Source organism: Arachis hypogaea, chromosome 3 (assembly GCF_003086295.3).
Source record: "Arachis hypogaea cultivar Tifrunner chromosome 3, arahy.Tifrunner.gnm2.J5K5, whole genome shotgun sequence".
NCBI lineage: Eukaryota > Viridiplantae > Streptophyta > Magnoliopsida > Fabales > Fabaceae > Arachis > Arachis hypogaea.
In genome coordinates this window covers 136,527,934-136,542,152 of record NC_092038.1, presented here as the reverse complement: position 1 = coordinate 136,542,152, position 14,219 = coordinate 136,527,934, and the positions used below count along the sequence as shown (strand labels likewise).

The 14,219-nt window shown below is 29.4% G+C and overlaps 1 pseudogene; it reads left to right on the top strand.

Moving 5' to 3' along the window:
• Positions 1-12,126: 12,126 nt before the first annotated feature.
• On the top strand, positions 12,127-13,323 carry LOC112735586 (alpha-1,3-arabinosyltransferase XAT3-like; annotated as a pseudogene).
• The last annotated feature ends 896 nt before the right edge of the window (positions 13,324-14,219 follow it).

Below are 14,219 nucleotides of genomic sequence, written 5' to 3'. Positions count from 1 at the left end.
ATATTTTGGTGCAGTAAGATTTTTACTTGTCATTTTTACTGTAAGAAATAAAAAATAAGGTTAATAGATAACAACATCACCAATTACATTCGAATTCACTTGAAATCCACCGAAATACCAGCCATATATGCCTCTATTATTTTTTAGATTACATGACATAATAGGAGCTCAAAATGATATTCAGGTCAACTAAACATGCATAAAATGACACCAAAAGTACAAGAACAATATTTTGTTTCTAGCTACACCAGGAATAGGACAACAACATCAGTTACACTCGAATTCACTTAAAATCCACCGAAATACCAGCCATATACATCTCTATTATTTTGTTGATTACATGACATAATATGAGTTCAAAATGATATTCAAGTTAACCAAACATGTATAAAATGACACTAGAAGCACAAGAACAATATTCAAGAACAACAGCACTAGTTACACGTGAATTTACTTGAAATACAACGAAAATTTTTATTTATACAAACTCAGTTCGAAACACACAAACATGCACAAAAACACATGGAAATATACGTTAAACTATACGTGAAATAGTACGTAAAACAGTTATCACCGATTAAACAATATGACGTGAACAGTAACATGTATTTTAAACTAAGAACACATAATGAATCTACTTAATAAATAGAAATATGACTATCTAGTGTTTCGCGATCGAAATGAGAAAGAGAAACGTAAAAAACCTCGACGATTAGTGAAACAGTACCTTGAATAATCTTTCTTCTTTTGTTTCTGTGTTTTTTATGAAGATTTTGAAGTCTTTTTTGTTGATTTCCTTGAGTTTTGGTGACGATTTTGATAGTTTCTTGGGAGATTTTGAGCGTCGTCATTTGAATCTTCAGGGTTGGGATTTTGATCGAGAAAGAAGAAGAACCGTCTTTCATAATCGTGAGTGAGCGCGCTATGGAAATTGGTTGAGTGGGCGCGTTTTTACACGCTCGTATATGTGAGGGTTGTTTTTGTTGGATTTGGGCCAACTTGTATAATTTGTAAGTCAAAAAAACTTGTATATGCAGCAGAACTTATAAATCTCCTACCTCTCTAATTCATGTGACATATCTTACGGTAAAGTGATATGACTTAAACTTCAATATAATTAAATAGCTATTTCAAATTAATTAATTGAACTTATTTTAGTTTTTCTGTCAAATAGCAATATAAAATAATAAAATCAATTAACTAAAATGGACTTAATTAATCAAATTTAGAACATTTATTTAATTATGCTCAAGTTTTAGTCATGTCACCTTATTGTTAGAATTGTTACACAAATATTTTAACACTACATGTCAATATTGTGTTATCCACCATTAAACCAGAGATGAAGGAAATTTCCAATTTATAAATTTAGGAGCCAATTTTTTAACAATAATTGTTACACAAATATTTTAACACTACATGTCAATATTGTGTTATCCACAATTAAACCAGAGATGAAGGAAATTTCCAATTTATAAATTTAGGAGCCAATTTTTTATTTTCGAAAATCATGAACTTTTTTAATGAGCATTGGAAATTTTAGGAACCAAAAATGAACATTACCTCATTTATACTTCTTAAATTTTATATTTTATTCTTGATAGTAAATTATTTTTACACATTTATTTTGCGCACCACAAGGATAGCAACACTAATTTTGAACTAAAATGTGGACATAATAACGTAATTATTTTAACATTAGTGCTCATACAATATAATATACGATTAAAAATTCATATTAGTTCTGGTTCAACATAATGTTAGTCTGTTATATTGGAGAGAGTTCTGGGATTATACTAAGCTTTGGTTTAAGCAACTATAGACTAATTGCCTATTAACCTATTTTTCTTTATTTAGAGAATGGTTTAAAAATAATTAATGTATAATCATACTCTCTGAGATTGCCTTTTTCTTTATTTGTTCTTCATCCAAAAGTAAACACCAATGGCACCTCATTATATTAATAATATGGTATAAGAATTGCATTTTCCCTTTACATTTCTCACTTCACGACTACTTTCAATATAAAGACGAAAGGAATTATAAGTAAAAGATTGTTTGTAGGTGTACCAAGTCCCTTAATACATATACTACATTTCATTCAAATGGATGATCGGCTAACTTGATTAATGTAAACCTATTTCCTAAGCAGCTACAATATACTTTAAAGAACAGTGGACAGATATGCCTTACAACTTTCACATCAAAATGATCTATCCAGGATAGAGATCTATTAATCTTTATCTTGTTGATGGCTATGTTATAAGAAGTTTAGCATTGTTTTTTTTAATAATAATTCTAAAAAATTTTAAAATTAATTAGAATACTCATAATTAACCATACGATTACAAATATATTTATTTTATTAGATTAAATTAATTAAATCGTTAATTTAAATCATTTGAAAAAATTAATATAGTAAAAACAATCATTAGATAACTTGTTATTTTTATAATATAAGATGCTTACTAGCCATACAATATCTTTATTAGAATTCGTTTATTACTTACTATTTATTATTTGAATTCATTTTAAAAATAATTTAAAAGTTAATTAGACAATACTCATAATTAATCATACAAATATAAATATATTTATTTTATTAAATTAAATTAAATTATTAATTTAAATTATATTCATCTAAAACATTATACCACCGTATAAAAGAAGTTTTGCACATATCATGGTTAGTTTTTTTAATTTAAAAACTTTAAATTATTATTATTTTTTTCAAATCGAATATTTAATTATGAATACAGTAATACGAATATTTAATATTGTAGTTAAATCGATAAATAATATACAAAAAATATTGAATGCAGGTAAATGATAAATTGTCTACATTTTATATATTTTAAAAAATATTTTATTTATTTAATTTCAATATAAAAACCTATATAATTTCCTCTCTTAAATTACTAAATTAGTATTTAAAATCTAAAAATTACTTAGACCACCATTCCTTTATTTATGTAACATATATAATATACTACTTTTCTTTTATTTGTCTATATTAGATTATTAGTCTTCTAATTATTTTAACTGTTTATCTCAATTAAAAAATATATATAATATATTAATTAAAATTAATGGTTAAGATAAATAAAATACTAATGTTCTAAATTTTTTTATACACTATACATTATACTTATCCTCCTACTTTTACTCTATTTTTTGACCCATAATTTTGCATGATTTAACTGCACATCTTTATTCATGTATGTTACATGATACATATTTTTCTACTTCTATTCTATATAAAAATATAAACCTAACTTATTGTGTTAGAACATAGAACGACTTCTTCTTTATAAATTTCTCATAAACTTTTTGACTTCACTTGTGTAAAAACATATAATTTAGTCCATGGAGGGGGAATACTAAAATAATATTATGTCTCTCTTAAACCTCACGTATCCGGTCAAAATAAGTTAAGGTTAGTGATTAAAAAAATGAAAAAGCAAATATATTAAATAGGACCTTTAATTATAGTGAATTTTTTTAATTTCGTCATTGACTTATTTCAACAATATTTGTTGGTCATATAAGCGTGTTGACTCTCTCGAGTATTTCCATATAGCCACTTCCTTTAGGCATTGGTTTAGTAGTTAGTTCTTTTTATACTCGAAAAAGTCAACACACTTACGTCACCAACAAATATTATTGAAATAAGTTCCATGACAAAATTTAAAAAATTTACTATAATTAAAAATCTTCTAAATATATTTGCCTTTTCACTTCTTTAATCACCGACCTTAACTTATTTTGACCGGATACGTGAGGTTTAACAGAGACATGGTATTGTTTTTGTATTCTCCCTCCATGGATTAATTATATGTTTTTACACAAGTTGTGGAGTCAAAAAGTTTATGAGAGATTTATAAAGAAGAAGTCGTTCTGTGTTCCAACACAATAAGTTAGGTTTATATATGATACCTATTTTTCTACTTCTATTCTATATATAAATATAAATCTAACCGATTGTGTTGCAACCAGACCTCTTCATACGAGAAGTTAATGAGAAATTTATAAAAAAGAAAAAATCCGTTTCAAAAACGACGTATGAAGAGGTCTGGTTGCAACACAATCGGTTAGATTTATATTTATATATAGAATAGAAGTAGAAAAATAGGTATCATATATAAACCTAACCTATTGTGTTGGAACACAGAACGGCTTCTTCTTTATAAATCTCACATAAACTTCTTGACTCCACTTGTGTAAAAACATATAATTTAGTCCATAGAGGAAGAATACGAAAATAATACTATGTTTATGTTGAACCTCACGTTCACGTGTCCGGTGAAAATAAGTTAAGGTTTAGTGATTAAAAAAAATGAAAAAGCAAATATATTTGGGAGGACCTTTAATTATAGTGATTTTCTTAATTTAGCCATTAAATTTATTTCAATAATATTTGTTGGTCACGTAAGCATGTTGACTCTCTCGAGTGTTTCATATGGCCACTTTCTTTAGGCATTGGTTTAGTGGTAAGTTCCTTTTACACTCCAAAAAGTCAACACAGTACGTGACCAATAAATATTATTGAAATAAGTTCGATGGTAAAATTAAAAAAATTCACTATAATTAAAAATTTTCTAAATATATTTGCCTTTTTACGTTTTTAATCACTGACCTTAACTTATTTTGACTGAATACGTGAGGTTTAACAGAGACATGGTATTATTTGTGTATTCTCCCTCCATTGACTAAATTATATGTTTTTACACAAATTGTGGAGTCGAAAAGTTTACAAGAAGTTTATGAGAAATTTATAAAAAAAAAAAAACAAACCCGTTTTGAACTATATATGAAGAGGTCTGATTACAACACAATAGGTTAGATTTATATTTATATATAGAATAGAAGTAGAAAAATAGGTATCATATATAAACCTAACCCATTGTGTTGGAACACAGAACGGCTTCTTCTTTATAAATTTCTCATAAATTTCTCATAAACTTTTTGATTCCACTTGTGTAAAAACATATAATTTAGTCCACAGAGGGAGAATACGAAAATAATACCACATGTGTCCGGTCAAAATAAATTAAAGTCAGTGATTAAAAAAATGTATATTTGGCAGAACCTTTAATCATAGTGAATTTTTTTAATTTCGCCATTGAACTTATTTTAATAATATTTGTTAGTCAGTGTTGACTCTCTCGAGTGTTTTCATATGATCACTTCCTTTAGGCATTGATTTAGTGGTTAGTTCCTTTTACCCTCGAAAAAGTCAACACACTTAGGTGACCAACAAATATTATTGAAATAAATTCAATGGTAAAATAAAAAAATTCACTATAATTAAAAATCTTCTAAATATATTTGCCTTTTCACTTCTTTAATCAATGACCTTAACTTATTTTGACCGGATATGAGGTTTAACAGAGACATGGTATTATTTTTGTATTCTCCCTCCATGTACTAAATTATATATTTTTACACAAGTTGTGGAGTCAAAAAATTTACGAAAAGTTTATGAAAAATTTATAAGAAAGAATAAACCGGTTTCAAACGACGTATGAAGAGGTCTGGTTGCAACACAATAGGTTAGATTTATATTTATATATAGAATAGAAGTAGAAAAATAGGTATCATATATAAGTACTTAACCTATTGTGTTGGAACACAGAACAACTTCTTCTTTATAAATTTCTCATAAACTTCTCATAAACTACTTATTGACTCCACTTGTGTAAAAATATATAATTTAGACCACAGAGGGAGAATACCAAAATAATACCATACGTGTTCGGTCAAAATTAGTTAAGGTAAGTGATTAAAAAAAATGTATATTTAGCAGGACTTTAATTATAGTGAATTTTCTTAATTTCGCTATTAAACTTATTTTAATAATATTTGTTGGTCATGTAAGCGTGTTGACTCTCTCGAGTGTTTTCATATGGCCACTTCCTTTAGACATTGGTTTAGTAGTTAGTTTATTTTACCCTCGAAAAAGTCAACATACTTACGTGACTAACAAATATTATTAAAATAAGTTCAATGGTAAAATTAAAAAAATTAACTATAATTAAAAATCTTCTAAATATATTTGCCTTTTCATTTCTTTAATCACTGACCTTAAGTTATTTTGATTAGATATGAGGTTTAACAGAGATATGGTATTATTTTTGTATTCTCCCTCCATAGACTAAATTATATATTTTTACACAAGTTGTGGAGTCAAAAAGTTTACGAGAAGTTTATAAGAAATTTATAAGAAAGAACAAACCGGTTTCAAACGACATGAAGAGGTCTGGTTGCAACACAATAGGTTAGATTTATATTTATAGATAGAATAGAAGTAGAAAAATAGGTATCATATATAAACTTATCCTATTGTGTTGGAACACAGAACAGCTTCTTTTTTATAAATTTCTCATCAACTTCTCATAAATTACTTCTTAACTCCACTTGTGTAAAAACATATAATTTAGTCCATGGAGAGAGAATGCGAAAATAATACTATGTCTCTGTTGAACCCCACGTATCCGGTCAAAATAAGTTAAGGTCAGTGATTAAAAAAAATGGAAAAGTAAATATATTTGGCAGAACCTTTAATTATAGTGAATTTTCTTAATTTCGCCATTAAACTTATTTCAATAATATTTGTTGGTCACGTAAGCATGTTGACTTTCTCGAGTGTTTTTATATGCCACTTCTTTTAGGCATTGGTTTAGTGGTTAGTTCTTTTTACCCTAAAAAAAGTCAACACACTTACGTGACCAACAAATATTATTGAAATAAGTTCAATAGCAAAATTAAAAAAATTTATTATAATTAAAAATCTTCTAAATATATTTACCTTTTCACTTCTTTAATCACTGACCTTAACTTATTCTGACAGGATACCTGAGGTTTAACAGAGATATAGTCATATAGTATTATTTTTGTATTCTCCCTCTATGGACTAAATTATATATTTTTACACAAGTTGTGGAGTCAAAAAATTTACGAAAAGTTTATGAAAATTTTATAAGAAAGAATAAATCTGTTTGAAAACGACGTATGAAGAGATCTGGTTGCAACACAATATGTTAGATTTATATTTATATATAAAATAAAAGTAGAAAAATAGGTATCATATAACATATATGAATAAAGATGTAGTCTCCAAAAAATATATAAATAAAAATGTGCAGTTAAATCATGCTAGTTACAAGTCAAAAGATAGAGTAGAAGTAGGAGGACAGGTATAATGTATATTGTATAGAAAGTTTTTAGAACATTAGTGTTTTTATTAATTTTAATCATTAATTTTAATTAATATATATTATATATATTTTTGTAATTGAGATCAACAGTTAAAATAATTAGAATACCAATATACTAAGTAAATTTAAAACTCATCCACTTATAAATTATATAAATAAAAGAAAAGTAGTATACTACGTGTGTTACATAAATAAAGGAATGGTAGTCTAAGTAATTTTCAGATTTTAAATACTAATCTAGTGATTTAAGGTAGGGGTGTGCATGGGTCAGGTGAAATTGGGTTTGATGTGACCTAGACTCAGATTTGAAATATATACCGGGCCTATTTATTAGATTCGAACCCGACTCTAGACCCGATGAAACCTATACATTTTCGGGCCATGATTATACCAGGTAAAAACCGGATGAAAATCGGGCCGTTAACATTACATTACCTTGATACCTTCTTATAAGCTAGCATGTGAAAATATTCAAATTTTCAAGACTCCAACCATTATTTGATATAGTAAAATTCACTTGGAAAAATATAATAAAAACCAACTCTTTTCTAAAATTAAAGTATAACTATAATCAATACTAATATGGTCTAATAACACTAAATATTTAAATCAATACAATTAATACAATATTATGCATTATATAGTCTAAAACCTTATGCATTTTAAAGGGTTAAGTACTGTTTTCGTCCCTAAGGTCTGGAATGAAAATCAAATTCGTCTCCCGACAAAAAAAAATCATCTCTAACGTTACAAAACTTTATAAAATCGTCCTTTTATTCATAAATAAAATTTTTCGAATAATTTTACCTTTAAACAAAAATAAAAAAATCATCCCCCATAAAACAGGCTGGATGTGTATATCTATGATTATCTGATGAAGAAGCAGTTGCATGCTTCTGCCAGGGCATTTCAGGCGGAAGGAAATGTGTTGACCGACCTGTTGGTAAGTTAATAAGACCCTGTTGTTATATATATGCTCATGATGCAATGCTGTTTCAATTTGTTGAATTTGACTTATACTTCCAGCAATATAGATGCGCCTAGTATATTGCAAGGACTGATCAAAAACACTCAGAAGCAGCAGCAATTTATAGCAAGGTAGAAGTTTGCTTTTTAATAGACCTTAATTAATTTTTCCTGATTCTTCTGGGATTTACTTTAATATCCTGCAAATGCAGCTCTATATGTAGAGATATGCTCAGCAGCAGGAACAAGAGGAGCAACGGTAGCAACAGCTTAGGGCTCAGCTTGTTAGGAAAAATCAAACAAAACTAACACAGAATCAACCACAACAAATTTCACAAAAAATTCAGAAGTTTTATAAAAAATTCAGTTCACAAACGAAGAAAATAAATTCCATAACAAATTCAGATATTCCACAACAAATTCAGAATCACCAAGCAAAAAATTTAGATATTCCACAACAAATTTCACAAAAAATTCAAAAATTCTACAAAAAATCTAATTCACAGAAGAAGAAGAAGATAACGGCGGAGCTTGAGGCAGCAGATCTGATGCCACCGAGCAACGACGACTCGCGGACAGCAGCGACACCGGAGCTCGAGTACAAGACAGCAGCGGCAGAACTCAGGCCTCGGGGAGAGAAAGAACGTCAGCAACACAGTGAAGAGAACGGCGGTGCCAGCAGACAAGCAGGAGAAGGGAACGGCGGAGCTTGAGGCAGCAGATCTACCGAGCAACGACGACTCGCGAGAATAGCCACTCAAGGTCGGGACGATTTTGATTTTCACCCCAAACCTTAGGACGATTTCAGTACTTAACCCCATTTTAAACATAAAATATTAACTTATAGTCTGATAATAACTAATAACACAAAATATTAAGGTTTACAATACTTAAATTCCACATAAGAATAGCCATCATCCATCACTAATAACACAAAATATTAATTATGTATGATGACCGGGCCACCGGGCCGATTTCGGGTGATCCGAGCCATGGCTCGGACCCGACCCGAAATAATGACCGGGTCTATTCTTGAGATCCTTACTCGATCCTAAACCTGGTAAAATCACACCAAATTAGTCCTTAAAGTGTTCAGGACCGGACCGAATCTTTGGGCCATGTACACCTCTAATTTAATAGAAGAAATTATGCAAATTTTTATATTTAAATTAAATAAATAAAATATTTTTTTAAAATATGTAAGACATAGACAATTTATTATTTAAATGATACATATATTATTGTATCGATTTAACTATATAATATTAGATATTTGTATTATTGTATTCATAATTAAATATTCGATTTGAAAAAAATAATGATTTAAATTTTTTAAATTTAAAAAAGCTAACCATAATATGTGCAAAGCTTCTTTTACACGCGGTATAATGTTTTAGTTAAGACAGTATTACGATGGTTTGATTTTAAGTTTTTCATTCTATCCAATTTTTTGAAATAATATAAACTTTTAAAATTATAAAATTTTTAATTTAAAATTTAGATGAATATAATTTAAATTAATAATTTAATTTAATCTAATAAAATAAATATATTTGTATTCGTATGATTAATTATGAGTACTGTCTAATTAATTTTAAAATTATTTTTAAAATGATTTCAAATAATAGATGGTAATAATAACCGAATTCTAACAAAGATATTGTATGGCTATGGCTAATAAACATGTTATGTTTTAAAAATAACAAGTTATTTAATTATTGCTTTTACTATATTAATTTTTTTAAATAATTTAAAATTAACGATTTAATTTTATCTAATAAAATAAATGTACTTATAATTGTATTGTTAATTATGAGTATCCTAATTAATTTTTAAAATTTTTTAAAATTATTATTAAGAAAGACTGTGCTAAATTTTCTATAACATAGTGTTCCGGTCTTACTTAGAACCGAATGACTGGGTTTGAACGAGAGACCCAAACACTAGAAGAAGGTCGTTTTCGACTTAGTTTACGTTTGAAAATCACCGTCGGGTACCAGTAAAGACACTTCGATGCTTAAGTTAGCAAATGGATAAGCAGGTTATTTAGAGTATTAGAACTTAGGTTTACTGGGTGAGACAGTGTATTTATAGAGAGGATCCAATAATCACCGTTGAAGTAGTTCTACTTCTGATGGTGGATAACCGTCCCTTTATCTTAGAGTTTTTGAGATCTCTTTTCTAGAAGTGGGTGAAAGATTTAAGGAAACAGTAAATCACTCGGATAAGTATTGACTGCTCTGTTGGTGTTGACTCCGACTTCTTAGTGGAAGTCCGAAAATAAGTGAAGGTCATCCTTTTGGATTTATCCTCTTGTCTTAATTTGGGCCTGACTTACATTCTAAGTTAGGGTATGAACACATAACCATCAACAAAATAAAGATTAATAGATTATAAAAAAGGTCTTAAATTTTAAAACTTACCATAATTACAATGATTTTTAATTTTTTTTCTATTTTTAAATTTTAATATTTTATATTATCAAAAGTAAAAATATTAAAATTTGTAGTCATTACCATTTTTTAAAAGATATTCATATATCACAAAAAATATATAAAAATATTACAATAATATTATTATTTTCTAAATATGTGATAAATATCCTAATATTACTACGCTTTACCTTAAATATTAGTTTTCTATCTAATGTTAGCTCAAATAACAATAAAAAGTGGTATTATTGCAATGCCTAAAATTTATTTTTCACAAATTATTTTTTTTATTGTTAGAGAGACACTCAGACATCACATAAACTGACATGAACAAAGGTAAAAAAAATAAAAATAAAAATAAATAAATAAAATAAAATAATATCTTTATATCTTATTTAAAAATAAACAAAATACAACACAAAAAAAATTATTAAAAAATCATAAGAAATATAAACATCTTTTAAATTTTTAAAATTTTTTAAATCTTTTAAATACAAAAGCTCAAGGTGAAAACTTTTGGATATGATTCATCGCAATGAATTGAAAAGACAAATATTCTTAAACATCAAATATAAAATAAAGGAGATGTATATTAAATTGTATTTCTTGATGGATAATTGTGTTGATATTTATTCTTTACATCAAGCATTTTTTTCAAAATATTCAACACATTCGCTCAATAAAATACTTAATATGACGGAAAAAACTTGATGTACAGAGCAAGTATCAACACATTCACCCAATAAGATACACCATTCGATATGGCACAGCTCCTTTATTTTAAATTTGAAGTTTTTTCCTTCGTGAGGTGCACGTCTATGAATATGAAGAAGAAAATTTGATATAGAGAACAAGTATCAAAAGTCCTATCATTATGGTTACCATTAACAAGTTTATAAATATATATGCATCATAACCTTTAGGGATCATTCCTTAGCAGCATGGAAGAGTTAATGTATTTGACTATTTGTCCATTGGGGTTAGTGCAGCACCAGCAGACATGAGCTGAGAAGCAGCCATTAATCTTTGATGTTGTGCAGCCTTTAAACTCATAAGAGCCCCATGCTCTTCCACAGTTGGAGAATCAACAATGGCAGGCGTTGTCCACGTCATCATGATGATGAGCAAAGTTGCCGTTGCTTCCATTTTTGCAGAACCCTCTTGCAAAGTAAAGACATGGCTTGTACTCAATTCCCACTTCATCAGGCATCCTAAAGAACGCGTCACTAGCCGAGTAACTCCTCCTATGGAAGAAATGGCCATCGCCATTGTTTTTGACAGCACCCATGAGGCCATGACCCAAATCAAGCCTAATTGAATCCACAGCTTCCACATTATTATTCAGTGACCGTTGAGAAAAGAAAGTTAATCACCCATTTCTTGCTCATCAACAAAAGAGTCACCAGCACCATCACTCCTCATACTAGGTGAAAGTGAAGTTTAGATTTTGACACAGACCCACCATAGATACTGTCACGAGAGACTGAAAAACTTGAATTTGCATTGGGCTAATGGGGTTGTTTGGTAACCCAAAAAGTAGGTTGTTACCAGCACTGAAGCCTGAAAAGGGGTTGTGTTGCTGCTGCTGTTGTTTTTGTTTGGGTTGGTAGCAGGAGAAGTAGAGGGGTGCCTTGGTGATAAATGGTTGTTGAGAATGGTGTTAGAAGGTGAAGAAGATGAGAGTCCCAAGTGGGTTTTGATTTAGAAAACAAGGTTATGAAGGACATAGTCAGGGGTTGAAGCCAAGCGAACAAGGTCAGGTTCTTAAAGGTTGAAGAGAATGTGGCCGGTATATCATGTTACACACATGAATAAAGGGAAGGTGGGAAGCAACTTTCACGCATGGTTATCAAATCCGGACCGGTCTGACCGGTTTGACCGAAAAATTGGCAACCCGGACCCTAACTCTGCTAATCATTCTTGCAATTGAACCGCAGAAAATCCTCCTCTGTTTACATTGTGAGACCTGAAACAACAATCTTGCCTGAAAACTCAACATCACAGCATTCCAGCTGTGGTATTCTCTACTTCAGGCTATATTGGCAACCAATTCCATGAATTCACAGACATCATCATCCCACTGTTTCTGACTTCTAGACAATTCAATGGACAAGTTAAATTTGTTGTGTCCGAAATGCGTCCTTGGTGGATTTCTAAGTACCAAGCAATCCTCAATAAGCTATCCAATTATGAGGTCTTGAACATTGGCAAAGATAACCAAGTGCACTGCTTCCCAGGTGTGAATGTTGGTCTCAAAAGGTATCCGAAAGAACTAAGCATTGACCCTCAAAAGTACTCTTATTCCATGAAAGACTTTAGGAGTTTTCTGAGAGACTCTTATTCACAGAAGAGAGTTAATGCAATCAAATTGAGAGAGAAGGGTGAAGATGAGAATAATAAGAATAAGAAGCAGCAGCCAAGGCTTTTGATTCTTTCAAGATCATTCACTAACACAGCTGAAATAGCAAAGATGGATAGAAGCATGGGATTCAAGGCGATTGTAATGGAAGCTGGTGGAAGCATGTCAAACTTTGCAAATGTGGTGAATTCTTGTGATGTGCTATTGGGAATTAAATGGAGCTGGCCTCACTAACATTGTTTTCCTTCCTGAGAATGCAGTTTTGATACAAGAAGTTCCTCATGGTGGTTTCGAATGGCTTGTCAAATATGACTTTGAGTTGCCCTCAAAGTATCTTCATGATGTATAATAACGGCAAATGATAATAAGTTTAGAGTTATTTAACTGAACCAATTGGATGTTTTTGGTTGGTTCGTCCCATTATGTATTTATCTCCAGAGGCACCATGTGTATTGCTAGGAGTCTTTGTCCCTTCTATGGATGCATGTTCTTATTCCACTTGTCTTCATTGTCTTCTTTACTATTCGCTTTTGGACTTTTGGTCGCCTAAAATATAGCATATAGTCGAACTTGAAATATAACTCAATTTGGTATTTGAAATTCCCAACTCCCACTAAAATAGTTTCAACTTTAGAAAATGATTGAATCAGTCACTGAATTTGTAAAATTGTGAATCTCCTACCTCTCTAATTCAACTGTCATCTCTAACAGTAAATAGCTTTCCCAAATTAATCAATTGAACTTATTTTAGTTTCTCTGTCAAATACCAGTATAAAATCTGATAACTAAAATGGGTTAATTAATCAATTTAAAACACCTATTTGATCATGCTGAAATTTTAGTCGTGTCACCTTATTGTTGGAACTATCACACAAACATTTTAACATTACATGTCAATACTGTGTTATGGACAGTTGAATCAGAGACAAAAGAGATTCACAATTTATAAATTCAGGAGTCAATTTTTTATTTTCGAAAGTTATGGACTTCTTTAATGATCATTGGTGATTCCAGGGACCAAAGTAAACCTTACCTCATTTATACTTCTTAAATTTTACATTTTATTCTTGAATAGTAAATTATTTACACATTTATTTTGTGCACCACAAGGATAGCAACACTAGTTTGAACTAAAATATGGACATAATGACGTAATTATTTTAACATTAGTGCTCATACAATATAATATACGATTAAAAATTCATATTAGTTCAACGTAATGTTATTCTGATTAAAAATTCATAT